This window comes from Macrobrachium rosenbergii, chromosome 26, assembly GCF_040412425.1.
Source record: "Macrobrachium rosenbergii isolate ZJJX-2024 chromosome 26, ASM4041242v1, whole genome shotgun sequence".
Taxonomy (NCBI): Eukaryota; Metazoa; Arthropoda; class Malacostraca; order Decapoda; family Palaemonidae; genus Macrobrachium; species Macrobrachium rosenbergii.
In genome coordinates, this window is record NC_089766.1 from 43,121,622 (window position 1) to 43,138,120 (window position 16,499).

The window sequence follows — 16,499 nt, forward strand, 5'->3', positions numbered from 1 at the left end:
ATCAGCTTTATTTGAAGATTATATCCATACAAAAGACTTGAGGTTTTTATATCAAGGAAAAAATTGAAAGTGATCAGGATTTGTGTGTTATTTCATATATACCATTTAGTGTCGTTGTGCAAAGATTCCTTGTGTTAATACTGAATGGTATACATGGCAGAAATCAGTTAAGAGTATACAAACAGTCTGGTGCCCCTTGGAACTAAACTTTGATTCTTTCAAACTCATCGTCAGCTTGTATGACTTGTTATAATCTATCACCCATTTTTCAACAACAGGAATTTTCTGTACATGTTATTTTCTCATCTTTTTTATCAAACAGTCTTGTTACATATAAAGTCAGTGATCCATTTCATGTATTCTTTCTTTGTTTAACATACAGTGGATAATCTGGTATGTTTTATGCTTTCTCATGTTCATTTGCGTTTTTGACAATGCTGATTATATAATAGCATTAAATTTCATCATAACAATTTACTCAATGATTTGGAGTAAGGATTAATGTACAATGGAGCATGCGTAATTTCTGGAATGGCTTAGAATGTACCATTGGTGAAGAAGGAAATCACTTGGTAACAGTACTGGCACTGTGCGGGAGTTTTTTTGTTCAGTGTTATACCTGCTTCTTTTTCCATTTACTTCTCTGGCAGTTTGTGGTCATCTCCAGTCATTCCCTTTTAGTCCACTTCATAGCCTCTTTCCTCCTCAAATCTTGTCTCTAAAATACGGCTATTCAATCATGCTTCACTTGACCTGTTTTAATATCTCATTGCAGCTTCTACTCAATTTTGTTTAAAGTTGGTTGGTTATAACTACGGTTGCTGAAACCATTTCTTCCTTTATTAAAATTACTTCTATTTCTGTCTCTTAGTTTAACTACTTCTCTTCCTCTGGCTTCTAGTTGAGAGAGAGAGAGAGAGAGAGAGAGAGAGAGAGAGAGAGAGAGAGAGAGAGAGAGAGAGAGAGAGGAGCTGTATTTCTTTGATATTAAAAGAAGCGTTCACATACTATGTCGGTAAAAAACGTTCTTAGAATGCGATGTAGGGAAACTTCCAATAACTTCTGAAATAAAACTTATTTGCCATTTGTCCTTTTAGTAAAAAAAAGTGTCATTTCTCAGGTTATCTGTCATTTAGTCTTTTTTAATGCTTCAGGTCCAATTACAGTATCTGTAATCCAATGCACTCCAAAGGGTTTGGTTCATTTACAATTATCAGTCATCTGTTCCATTCATATTTCATATCAGTCTTTTATTTAAGGAAAATAACGCTCTTGTCCTTTGCCACGTCACTGGCTTCATCGTAAAAACTGTACTTGGTGTAGTTCGTGAAAAGATTCCCACTCCAAGCTTTCAAGCAACTTGAGATCCAGTGTCATTCAAGTAATAGAAAATAAACTTTTGCAAATCGAGATGCAAAAGGGACCGTTTTTCTTACCTTACTGGTGCGTTGTCTTGTTAACAAGACCACAGAGAATGTCATGGTATCCTCCAAATAAGTAATATTGTCCGTTTGCAAGTTCTCACGTAGCCCGACTTCCTACCTCCTGGATTAATCTTCCGCCCTAAAAACTTACATGTATATTCATTTTGCATAATTTGGAGTGGGCAGCGTATACTTGCTGTCTCCATGCTATATTTCTGCATTAGTTTTTTCTTGCCCACTTTTCTACACACATATATATATATATATATATATATATATATATATATATATATATATATATATATATATATATATATATATATATATATATATATATATATATATATATATATATATATATATATATATATATATATATATATATATATATATATATATATATATAATATATATATATATACACACACAACGCGTGGGAATGATAAATTTACATTAAGTGACTACAAAAGAGAAATTAGGACTGACTATTGGTGAATGGATAAATTCACCAACTTCATAACTTCTGCGCATCTTCTTTTTGAGTTGTCTTCATGCTTGACGTCAAATTGTATCTGTTCTGCACTTAATGGAGCAGAAATTATAAAATGATAAGATTTAGTACAGACAGTTTCCATCAGTCTTCTCGAGTGCTTTCGATAAATTTATAATGTAGGTTATGCTCATAAGTTTATTATCGAAACTGGTACACTTGATATTGCAGCAGTTTACCTCGTATTCTCTCAAACTGACTGCATAAAATGTTTGACATTAATTATGTATGAATATCAATTAACTTAAATATGCCAGAGAATATTTAGACTGACTCAAGGGTAATGGCTCCAGCGTATAAAAACACTGTAAAGTCTTCAGTTAAATGAAGCACTTTTCAGTTTTCACTGTTGCACGAAATAACAAAAAAAAAATCAGGTTAGTTACCAAGCTCAACGCAGATATAAAAGTCGTTGAATTGTATGTGGGAATTGATTGCAACTATACTTTAGCTGGTCCGCTGGTATAGTGGTTTGTGTCGTGGCATGGCACTCAGATGTCATGGGTTCGTTTCTCCTCCAGGGTGATGGAAAATCTTTGACTCTGTGTCATGGTCAGTTACTGCTGCAGTGTGGGGTCTGCGGTGGGAGGTTGAAACCAACATTCTTTAGAAGCTTGAATTTCGAGTCAATGTCCCCTGTCTGCTTGCTCCATGTGAATAGGTTTCATCTACCTAAATAATAATAATAATAATACGCCTCTTGGAAGCATTGCACATTGGGAAGGAGAAACCAACCCTCAACATTACGCAGGAATCCTTTCTCCTCCCCATGGCCGCCAGGAGACATGCACCGAGTGATCCCCATAGCGAACGAGAGAATCAAAATTCGGCATCTGAGGATTGAAATTCTTCCATTCATCCCCAGCACTACTACGCCGCTCGCACGCAAGACGAGTCCCGAACATCGACTTGGGAGAGTAGGGTCCGCCCGAGGGTACATGCCCCGGGCAGCCAATCATAATTCAGCACTGATCAAGACCCCCTATAAATACCAACCCGAGCACCTCGTTTCTTCAGTGCTCTCTCAGCCCCACTGAGAGAACACCTCCCAGACCTTCCTGCTCTGCTGCTTCCTGAGGACCTGCCTGCTTGCCTGCTTCTGCTGCTGCTGCTGCCCTGCTGCTGACCTGCTGCTGACCTGCTGCTGCTGCTGCTGCTGACACCCCAGGACCTGCCTGCTGTTGCTGCACTGCTTCTGCCCTGCTGACTGCTTGTAAGGGCTGCCCTGCTGCTGCTCCTGCCATGCACGCTGCTGAAGGGCGTCTTCAGAGCCTTCTGCAGAAGGCTCAACCTATATATTTGGCTGGTTTACAGCTCTTTCTATAAGAAAGAATAAAATTACTGACACACTAACTTTTCTACTAACTAGACTCTCCTGTGGAACATCTGGTAGCCGTTGTGGTCTTAAAACTCCAGTTGAAGCAGGAATAAAGAGTCGAAATCTTCCCTCTCGCCGTCTGTGGCAGAGTGGCACAGGACCGTTAGGCTTGGCGCCTATAAGCCAAGTGTGAGATAGGATAGGAATACGACGGAGAAAAGAGTAAGTTTTAAAAATAAACTGGTGTAAGAGTTTGATTACCCTCAAAGCCCCTGACTGTAGGACTTGACTGCTGGGTCGTCTTAGTGCTCCAAGAGCAGTAAGGGGAATCCCCAGCTGCAACTGCTGCAGTCAGTACATGCTACTGATAGGATAGATAGGGCCTCCCCATCCTCATAATTATAACATTTGAATTTCAGGTTCTTTTTAACTCATATTTCTACTCCAAGTATAACTTTGTCTGGGGCCTTAGGGCTTAAAGGGTTGGACAACCCGACCAGTCACACTGTCTGTCTCTCCTCCCCCTTCTTACGACTTGGAATGACTCTGGAAATGGATACCCAAACGAACCCCACCACCATGGAAACCGGAACCGGAACTGAAGAAGGACGTAGGAAAAGAACCAATGAACAGGATGAAGATGGAAACCAAGACTGGCAAATAGCACAGTCTAAAAAAGAACAAAAAGGCACAGTAAAAGAATCACGATCAGCGAACACGAGGAAACCAACCCAACAACATCAACTAGAACCAACCAAGCAAGGAATGACAAAACCAACTTACTCAGGGTCCTTGCAAGTAACCCCCTGAGGCTTACAGAGCTGTAGCGGACTTGAAAGAAAGAATAAAAACCTAAAAATGCTGGCAAGACCCAATAAGCAGGGACACTGGACAATCTCAACAAAGATCAAAGGCCTTATCCATCCCTAAGGAACACCTCGGCCATCAACCTAAAGAACTAAAAAGAAGAAGACAGAATCAAAAAAGCAGTTGTTGTCGGCTACCCATTTGAACTACATGAAAGCCGAATAAAAAGAACTGGAATATGTAACTACTTTGGAAAGAATGAAAAATAAGCAAGGCAGCCTGACAGAAAACAATCCTGGTAACTTTCATTGGAAAAATCCCAGAGAAAATAGACCTGGGAATTTTGGAAAATATACCACAAAAACCTACTACCCTGAACCTCTCAGATGCTACAAATGTCAGAAATTTGGGCATCTGGAAGGCTCAATGCATATCTCAGGTAGAGATATGTGCAGTATGCAACAAGAGGCACCCGACTGAAGAGTGCATAAACAAACATAAAGCTGGAGAACCAACCCACCCAGGTGCTCAAATTGCCACCTCAAACATACCGCTATGGCCTGGGGTTGCCCAGCAAGACTGGCTATAGTAAAGGCTGCTCTTCCAAAGGAACCAGAAGGGCAAAAAGCAGATCTAGGGGAAGAAACCTCCCCAAACCCCAGCCCCGTAAAAGGTTCTACACGAGGGCAGAACTGGAAAGAGTCAGAAGAGATTTCAGCCGAAACAGGAAAAGAACACCGTCCAGACCAGCTACAAATACACGGCAAGCACCAAAACCTCTGCCGAGAACAATGTGGCTCAAAACGGCCGAGCTAAAGGAGAAGCTTACAAACTTCTCCACCAGCATCATCCAGAATGGCATGGACATAGAAGCCATCAAAACAGGGATAGAAGAACTATTAAAAGCCTTCTCAAGGGTAATTCAAGTCCCCCTCCCCCTCTACCGCTATGCAGGAGACAGCCCCCGCGGCTGCAACAAATCCCTCCCCAACACCCTCATCCCAACATACCACCTCCCCCCATGATCCTACACCTTCCTCATCCACTAAACCCCAAACCTCACCCCTCCCCTCCATTCATCATCTTCATCCAATCGGTAGATGATAACTCCATCACTTTTGCACCAAGAGACCCCAGGCGCTTCTCCCTAACGTACAACAATGCTGAAGATAATTAACTGGAATGCTGATGGAGTGAGGCCTAAAACAACTACACTTATTGCAGTCTGCAAAACAGAAAATGTAGACATCATCCTACTTCAGGAAACCCGTCTAAAAACAGGAACTAAGTTTAGAATAGCTGGGTATAATGCTATACAACTCCAGACACAACTCCAGACATAGGCACCGACAGGGACTGGCTATTCTCATCAAGAATACAATCCCAGCAGTAAGAAGTACACAATCCGATCCCCTGCGGAGAGAATGTGGAGAGCATGGCAATTAGAATAACTCTGCAAAACCAGAGACTAGACACATATACAATCTCTACAGGAAAATAAATAGAGAAAGCCCAGGAGAACTACAACTGATGCAGCTCTTCGCCCATGCAACTGACACACCTACAATAATATGTGGGGACTTCAACACACATCATCCCCTACTATCTTCCCCGACAATCACTAACCAGGCAGGGGAACACGTAGCTTACTCTCTGGAGGAATTTGAGGAGTCGCACTGCTCAACACAGGGCAATCACACATATAAGAGGAGGCAGATTAGATCTAACATTTGCCACAACGACAATCAGGCACCTTACAAGATGGCAAAGTGCATCCCACATTAGTCAGCGACCACTTTGCAACAATGACAGAATTGGAAATGCAACAACTACCTCCAATACTGCCACCTCCACCAAGATGGAATCAAGACTTGGCAAACTGGGTTATTTTCAGACTAGCACTTGAAGAATGGGCAGCACAGTACACGCCCCCAGAGGATATAGACCAACTAGAAAAAGACCTAGTTGATGCCATACATAATGCAGCAAATAAAGCAATGCCAATAAAGACAGCTCAGAGGAACTACAGCTACAAAGACTCCTGGTACTACTGCCAGAGGTAAGACAGCTGAAAACCCTACTAAACAGAGTGACAAAGATCTACAGAAGAAGAGCAACAGCTGAAAACAGAGAGTTGCTACAAACAGTCAAAAATGACGTCCATCAGAGGCTCCAGGAAATAAGAATTGAAAAATGGCTGGAATGGTGTGCTAAACTATCAGAGCACACATCCCTTTCAGAACTATGGAAATGGCTGAACAGAGTAGCCGGAAAAAAAGAAGTCCCAGCGATAGCAACTCACCCTCAACCTCTAGAAGAAGCAGAGAGACTAGCAACGTCCTTTGCTAACAGGACAAAATCTGACAATCTCTCTCCTGAAACCAGAAGACGACAGGATCAGCTTGCAGCGATCAGATGGGAAGAAGTTAACGAGGCTTGCTTCACACCAGATGACACGGACACCCTTACACAGTAGAATAACTAAGGGCAGTATACAAAACTGGCAAAGATACAGCACCAGGAGCAGACAGGATAACATACACAATGATAAGTAACATGGGTCCTGCAGGAGAAAACGCCTTCCTGAGGATCATGAACAAAACACATGCAGAGCACACAAGACCGCAGACTTGGAGGCAACAAGACACAAAGCCAATTCCAAAACCTAAAGATCCAGACAACCCTGAGACCCATAGCACTAGTCTCCTGCATGGAAAAAACTGGAGAAAATGGTGCTCAACAGGATAACATACAAAATTGGTCCTCTACACAAACAGCTATATGCATACCAACAAGGAGTTGGAACTACAGAGTGTCTGACAGATGTCCTCAGCTACATAAATCAAGGAAAGGCTGTAGTAGTCTTCATAGACTTTGAAAAAAGCCTTCGAGCTAGCCAGTCCAGCAGCAGTACTCCACTCACTGATGAAGAAAGGAGTCAAGGACACCTTCTAGCCTGGACAAAAACTATGTGCTAAGAAGACAGGCGAGGTCAAATTCCAGGGGTGATATCTCACCTTCCATGACTTGGAAAATGGCACACCACAGGAGGAATACTAAGTCCCTCTCTATTCAATATTCTCATGGAGAACCTAGCCTCACTGCAGCTTCCCGAAGGCGTAGAAATTTTCATATACGCTGACGATGTGTGCATAGTCAAAGAGGACCTGTCAGAGTGCCTAGAATGCAAAGAGCCCTCAATGAAATCAGCAAAAAGTCGGAGGAACTAGGCCTCAAAATCAATATAAATAAGACAAAGGCCATGGCAGTAAAAGCACACAGACCACTCCAACCACTCACAATAGGAGCTGAACCGCTAGAAGTGGGTGGACAAGTACATGTATCTGGGAATCATCCTAGACCAGCAACTAACCTTCAAGAACGAAATCAAATACCTGAAGGAAAGAGCAGAAGCAAACAGCAGCAATGAGATATATGTCATCTTTGAAGGATGGTGCAAATGAACATGTACAGAAAACGTACTATATAGCCTGCACCAGATCATTGATAGACTATGCTGCCCCCGCCCTGGTAAAGCTAACAGAGGCACAAAGGAAACTCTGGAAGCAATACAGAACAAGGCAATGAGACTCATGCTTGGGGCACCAATGTGGACAAGACTGTGCAACCTCAGGCTTGAAACCAACATGCCAAAAGTAGAAGATAGGATTACAGAGAAATGCCAGTACAATGGCAAAATCTTCCTCTCAGAGAGAGACTCAATCTCCAAGACCAGAACAAAGGGAGAACTAAATAAACATCCAGAGATTCGGGCCCGAACTCCTACGGAAAAGACCAAAGTGACAACATCAAGAGGTTAGATATGGCAGAGGCAATGCTGGAACATGAGACCAGACACAGCGCAGGATGTGCAGCATATCCCGCCCTGGAAAAGGGATTATGCAAAATCCATTACACACACCTTCCCAGAGCAAAGAAGACTGCTCAAGAGAGGAACTAAGAGCAGCAGCCCTACGAGTCTATCAGGAACACTGAAATCCTGGGGCCCAAACATACTACACCGATGGCACTGTGGATCCAGAGAATAAAACTACTGGAGCAGCAGTATGTTCAAACAATTTCCAAGCATGCTGGAGAACATCAAACTGTGCCTCAACAATGCAGACAGAATTAGTAGCGATAAGACAGGCACTACTGTACTCTCTGGAGAATGAGGAAGGACCCGTCATCATCACACTGACTCGAAATCCTCCATGCAGGCCTTGCAACAAATTAAATTAAAGAGAACAAGGCCTTGCTGGCTGGGATCAAGTCACTGCTCTACCAGCACAGCGAAAGAGGAAGACCAGTCACTATGAACTGGATACCGAGTCACATAGGAATTCCAGGCAATGATAAAGCGGATGAACAGCCAAGAGCACAAAGGTACATTGACAGAGTGCAGATCCACATACAACCTGCACTACAACAGATCAAAAATGCCATAAAACCGCTCATGAAAGCAAACATGCTGGAAGACCTACGGGCATGGACAGATCACTCCCCGACTGCCAGATGGTACAAATGGGCAACCGACCTAGTGCCTCCCCCATCAGACAGGCACACACCGAGAAAACTAGCTGTATGTATTCACAGACTAAGGCTAGGATACAGAGCCTGCTGGGAAATTGTTAACCCCATTGTCAGACCATGTGAGCACTGTGAGGAAGAAACACAGCAGCCTCTCCTACACTACCTGCTAGAATGCAGAGAGACAGCACTGCTCAGAGGCGAAGTACAAGCTGATGTAAACTCACCAGACGCAGCTAAAATAGCAGCAACACTTGCAAAGGCAATAGTCGAGGACATCGACACACATGCCCAGCTGCTAGCAAACTTACTGCCACCAAGATAGAACAATGCAATGAGAATACTCAAACTTCTCACTTTCTACTTTCCAGCTGAATGGTGAAGTAATGTAATGTTAAGTGTGTTCAGAGTGGCACTGGCCACCAACTCACTTAACCTCATACTACCACTACAAACTATCCAAGATGGCCCTCTTTAACTACCATCATCATCCTCCCCAACTCATCCCATCCCCTCACCGTAAGGCCCTATACACATCATCTCTGTCTTATTCCAACTAAACTACTCTACCACTAAGAATACTCTGCAGGGACTCTAGGGTTTAAAGGGTTGGACAACCCCACCTGCAATGTTTCTCTATTTTTCCTTCAAGGCCTTACATCTTCAAACTACTACTATCCGTGACATGATGGCCCCCTCCTACTACAACCATCATCCTTCCTCCATCCACAACTGTCTCTACTACTAAATCTCTTTCACATTTCCTATAACAAATGACCTTCTGAAATTTTCAGATCACCTATGGGCCAAACAAAAGGGAAAGGCCCGTGCCAACACAAGAGTTGGCTTAATACAATACAACAACAACCTCGTTTCTTCAGACCTTCTGCAACCACGTCCAGAGGATGACCAACGAGCTGGTCGAAACATGTCGACGGTACCTAAAATAGAACCTGAATCCAGACGAACGATTTCTGATTGGATATTTTAATAAAAAGACTTCCCATATTCCGCACACTATCCTTTTCCAACATGAATATCGGCCAGTTGCTGACTAACATCGCTGAGCCTGAAAAGCGAATCATAAGGAAGATAGAAAAGACACTATATAAGATAAATTCGCATAATACAGCCATCCTTTTAATAAGACCTGTTTAAAAGAGGTCTACTCCTTCCCTTCTTCATATATAATAATAAAAATAATAATAGTTTTTCTGAAAAATGGGACAATTGAATTACACTTTGCGTATTAAAGTCTTTGAGATGACAAATGACTGCAAATTGGTTTGCCAATGAAAATAAATTAAAATTTTAGTAGGTTTAAGACTGCAAATTGATTTCAATGAAAATATTAAAAGAGAGTAATTTTATATTCAGATAGTAATTCATATCGTCATTTTGGAAAGTTTTGAAACTGCGCCAACTTGAAATATGTCATAATCATTTAGGTCAAATGTTTTCAAATATCATTATTTTTTTATTATCAGAAGAAACGTTACAGTGCTAAAAACTCTTTCTCGTAAACTCAATTAGGCAAAGTTAAGAGGAAACCAGAAATAAATAATCAGGAGAGAGAGAGAGAGAGAGAGAGAGAAGAGAGAGAGAGAGAGAGAGAGAGAGAGAGAGAGAGGAATGGAAGCAGACTGAAAATGGTAGCACTAAAATACCCTAAATTCTAAACTTGACTAGAATTTATCAAGAAAATCAGAATCCATTTTCTAGTAACAATCTTGAATATATTACAAAAATTTAGGATCATCATTTTTTTGTTACCGTTAATCTTAAATATATTATACAAAAATGATTTTGTATTTTATAAATCATGTTCATACATCAGTTTTCCACATTGACGTTAGTTTTTAATTGAAACTATCCATGACTTAAGCGGATGCAAAGTTAATGTTGATAGTCTTGTCAAATGAATATGTAGAGGATGTTATGTCATCTTTGCCATTTGTCCCTCTCATGGATTTTGTCATGAAAATCGTAAGTTGGTGGTGAAAGGAAGAGAATGATTAGACTGGAGTAAAGTTTGCAGATAATGCTGTTGCAGTCATGGAAACATCACAAGTCATAGACTGCTTCATAGACATTAGTCAAGCCAAAAAAGGGGACTTGGGACAAATCTTAAAAGAAGAAAACAAACGAAAATGCTCAGTGCAAAATCTGCACAAAAGGAGGAAATAGAGTGTATGGAGGGAGGATTATTGAGGTTGAGTCCGTTCAGTATTTAGGGATAGTGATATCCAATAGGGTTCTCTTTAGTTAGAATTCGGTGCGACTATAAAAGGCAAATCAAACAATGATATACTCGTACTGCGTAAAATTTGAAAAATAGATAGACAAACTGCGTACAAAAGTAAGATGATGAATTAGTGCAGCGCAGTTTGTATTGGCATACAGTCATGATTTTGTTTGAATGAGAGGACTCCTGATATCTTTCTTCAGAAAGATATCAGGAGTCAGAAAGTAGGATAAAGAAATAATATCATCAGGTAAATTACGGAAATTACCTCTGTAGGCGAGAGAACTGATAAACGGGAGAAGATCTTTACACGTTCTTTGTCCCACCAGGAAACGAATACTATGTGTGGTAGTATCAGCCGGGGATAGTGGATTAAGTGGTAACCTCAGTCATACCAGTATGAATTTGAATTCCATCCACGGATGAAAGTGGCTTCTTCATTTGCTTTTCATCAAGATTCAAAGGCTTGTAGTGATATGCGTATCCAAGAAGTGTGAGGAAATCGAGGGTTAGGATATCAATGTGCCTGTTAATAATACATACCTTTTTTTTTAACATTAAACCTTTTCTAACAAGATGGCCCACGATAAAATATTATGACAGCGATCAATGCTACATTCGTACTATAATTACTGAATCGTTTATTATGTATGTAAACATTTGCATGTAAATTGTGAGCTTAGAATACTTACCTGAATAAAGCTAAATTTACCTAATGTTTATCATGAAGCGCACGCTGCTAATTAAAAAAAACTGCTTTTTCCTATTTTTTTTTTTTTTTTCAGAAATATTGAGCCCTCCATTGTATGAAGCATAATTTTCCTTCACAGAAAACAGTAGGAACTGAGAACTGATGAGTAACTTATCCTGTGATTATGAAAACATTGTGCTTTGGTTTTCAACTCATTCAATAATATTCCAGTGCGGAAGCCGGATTACTTTTGAGTCAGAAACTTTATCCAGTGAGTTTTAAACAAATTTCTCAGCACCATTATTGTAATTTATATTCTGTTATTCAGGATTGTCGTTACTTTCATAAAGGAATGGGGACAAGCTCATTTTTATACTTACGTAAGGGAATTAATCATTACGGGGAAAAGCAAACCACATAAAATTAAGCAGGTATTCAATTTTGCATGAATAGTTAAGCCAAAGTTTTAATTTCAAAGCTTCAAGTCAAGGAAACACGTTTCTACAGTAATCATTTCGTATTTAGGTTGAATGTATTTTATATCTAGAGAAATTAAATAAATCATTCAAGATTCAGGATGATCTTTGTTGGATAACAGGTAAACACTCACTTTCCATTATGCAAAACTGTTCTTGGAAAGCTCAGATATTGTTCATGCTAATTTATTCACTGTGTTTAAGAACGACTTCTAACATTTCAAATACTTTGTCAAACAATTTTTATATGCTAATTAGAAGTAAAGTAGAGTCATTTCCTGAATCAGGTACAGTCTACTCATATACAGACACGACATAATTTTTTGAGTTGTGACTTTGTTGGTGATTTTCTGCTCATAGACAGCTTCCACATATCATTTTTTCCCACAAAATTGTACCACGTTCCAAGACTTATTCATATGAAAATACTTGGACTTGTTGGATAACCCTACAACAGCTGGTGACACCCAGAGGATCAAGCTATGGCTTAATCAGCAAGTCTCCATTGGAAGAATGTTCCAGGCCTTGCACCATTCCCCCTGATTTCAGCAGATGTTGGTATTTTCTTTTACAGCTTTATGTACTGAGAGGATCAATTATTCATTAATCTTTCTCATTTTATTTACTTTCCTCCTGTTACGTTTTTTCCTAACATTAAAGCTGTTTTTTCACCTCCTCCCCTCTGTATTTATTCATGCCCGTAAACACTCCATGCTGTCCGTGTGACCTGATCCAGAAATGTTCACATTCTATTCTTTTCATCAGCATATCTTCTTAGCTACAGCCCATTTTTCATCCATTTTCTCTGTACATACTCTTGCTGTTTCCTTTTCATCACATTCACTTTTCTTCTAGTACTGATAGACATGTTTTGAACCTTTCCATCCTAAATTAAATCTATCTCAAATTTGGCTCTAGCCAGATCATGATAAGCTATACCACAGGCCACTTTCCCCACCATTACAACCGTCATCTTTTTCTTCCATCTACTCTAGCAAAGTCTTTTTCTCAACTAATAAATATTCTTCTTTGGGAACAGAATATTTCCAACAATCTAGCCTCACTTTAAACACCTTTTCAGAAGACTTTCTCCATTCTCATGTACTCCAAGACTTTTACATTTCAACAATAGCATCTGATTCTGTAGCACAACCATCCAAAGAGATTCTTCTTCACTGCCTTTTTTTCCTTCCTCACCCATTTACCCTCACTAATACAGCTTTACTTCTGCCTCATTAGGTCTTGTCACTTTATATCTTTATTTCATGGTATAGTGAACTGGATATTAAACAATATAATTTTTGGCATAATATTTATGAATTTGAAAAAATGTCACACGTGTATAAATAAAACTCATATATATAAATTATATATATATAAATTTATATGTAATATATATATAATATATATATATATATATAATATTTTATATATATATATATATATATATATATATATATATATATATATATATATATATATATATATATATATATATATATATATATATATATATATATATATATATATATATATATATATATATATATATATATATATATATATATATATATATATACATATATATATATATATATACATATATATATATATATGTATATATATATATATATATATATATATATATATATATATATATATTATATTATATATCTATATATATCACGTCATCATGATTCATAAAGTGTATATATGAAATAGTAAAGTAAATCTCCTCCTCCCACCTTCCTGAAAATATATATATCGTGGAACTTCCTTGAGGAGGAAAACAGGGCAAATGAAATAATAATAATCTCCCTCTAGACTCTCTGCTGTAGGCCTCTGTCGTCCTCATTCTATTATAGGCTTTATTGACTTTTGGGCCAATTTTATTACTGACACGACTAGGATTTTAGCTTCCATTTTCTCTTGCAATACTCTGACTTTAGATTACTTTTATCTACCATCAGGTAGTTTTTGCATCTGACTCTTTATCTTCTTAACAAAGATGAGAAACTCAAAATGAATATATAATTATACATACAAGTACATTTATATTTGCATATGCACATATATATATATATATATATATATATATATATATATATATATATATATATATATATATATATATATATATATATATATATATATATATATATATATATATATATGCATATGCAAATATAAATGTACTTGTATGTATAATTATATATTCGTTTTGAGTTTCTCATCTTTTGTTAAGATAAAAGAGTCAGATGCTAAAACTACTGATGGTGCAGATAAAAGTAAACTAAAGTCAGAGTATTGCAAGAAAATGGAAGCTAAAAGTCGTTAGTCGTGTCTTGATTATGTGGAAAAGAGAATAAAATTGGCCCAAAAGTTGAAGTAACTTCCACCCCAGAGCTTCCAGATGCCCTGAAAGCCTCTGCAATAGAATGAGGACGACAGAGGCCTCAAATGTTCCCTGACAGCAGAGAGTCTTAGAGGGAGATAATTATTTTATTTGCCCCGTTTTCTTCCTCAAGGAAGTTCCACTGATGCACTCGGCCTTTTTAAGCTCGTTTCTTGGAAGGTGGAGGAGGAGACTTAGTTACTTACCTCGTGAAAAGTTGCTTTGGTGAATCTTGATATGTCATTCTAACAAGGATTGCCCTAATAATAAAACTGAAAAGTATCTGTTTTTGAATCATGATGACGTGATATTCTCTACAAGGGAGGTCTTGTGTTAAGAGACCTGCCTTTTTCCTCATTTTGTTTTTAAGGAATTGAAAGTAAATTAGCCATAAGTTTAACGATAATCATATTTCTTGTTGCATTGTGCTCATAACTGATTTTAGTGAAATGAAAAATCCAGTTATTAAAATAAATATTGCTTTCAAATGATAGACACTTATCACTCACATGTGCAGCATATCTAATTATCTTGAATGATTAAATGGTGCGAGGTTATAACCATCTCTTGAGACTAAAAGTCACAAATGGAGGTGATCCTTCAAGGCCTGACCAGTATACACTGACGCCGTATCACTTTTGTCCACTGTATTGTAATTAAGGCATCACTTACTGTCCCTCTTGATGGGGTTCGTAAACCCACACTATCTCAGAAAAATTACATTTTCTATCACGGAGATATTTGAGAGTACAATCAACTGTCATCTCTTGACACATTCTGTTTTACTGGTGAACGGAACTTTTAATGGCTGTTTCTGACAAATCTCAATGGATTTATGATTTTTTTTTTTCTGAGCAATAACTCAAAAAGGTGCTAAAGACAAAGAAAAATCAAACAATAAGGAGGAACATGACATAAAACTTCTTACCATGAAGCACAGTGTGTCATTTATGAATATCTTTCAAAGCACCTAAGTAAGATGCAGAAAGGAAAAACAAATCAAGAAAATGTTGGAAATTACCAAATTTACTCAATCATTGGAGTGCTTGGCTCTGCCCACACAATGCTTCGGTTGTTAGTGACTGGGTACAGCAGCTACTTTACATCAATTTGTCATGTTGTCTGCAGGCCACTGATTGGCCAAAGTGAACTTACTTTATACTGTTTTGCTACTTTGTTTGCAGACCAAATTTTGGCTGTGTTCCTGTGTAGGTGGCTTGATCCCTTTTTTCCAATGATAGTTTTGTCCTTGGTTGTAAATAGACTTGTTGGTTGTCTGTCCCAGTCTTGGAAACTGATCCGATTTCATTGACCTTATTGTTACTGTGTAATGGTAGGACACTTAATGGTTGAGTGTCCCATTTGATCCAATTGGACTGTTTTGTCCCCTTTCTATGAATCTTGTTGTTAAGTGTGCCAGTCCTTGGAACTTCAGTCAGTGTCCTTTGCCTGTTTTGTAAACTTGTTTGCAGGCCCCTTGTTGGATAAGTTTCCCAATCTAGGACAGTGGTTGGTCTAGTGTCCGAGTCTGGAGTTCTAGCTATATCCCCTCTGACTGTTTTGTCACCTTGTCTGTAAGACCTTGTTTAAATGTCCACATTTGGGGTACTTTTATCCATTTTCGTCTACTGTTTTTGTCTTTTTGTCTCTAGGACACTTGTGGCTTAGTCAGAGGGAAATGAGCCATGTTCCTTTGACTGATTTGTTACGCTGTTTCCAAGACGCTTTTTGCTTGTGTCCTAGTCTAGACTAATTTAGCCATGTTCCATTTGTAAGAATCTTGTTGGCAAAGTGTTCCAGTCATAGGGATTTGAGTAATTTTCCATTGATAGTTTGGTCGCCTTGCTTGTAGGCCACATATTGGATAGGCTTCCAATGCAGTGAACATGGTGCACATTCCTCTGTCATTTCTGAAAATCTTGTCTGTAGGACACTTGTTAAGACATCCCTGTTGGGAGGGACTCAATCAATTTTCTATTGAATATTTGTTCACCATGTCAGTAGGCCACTTATTGGTTAGAACATCCCAGTCGAGTGACTTTTTCCATTTTCGTTCATGAATG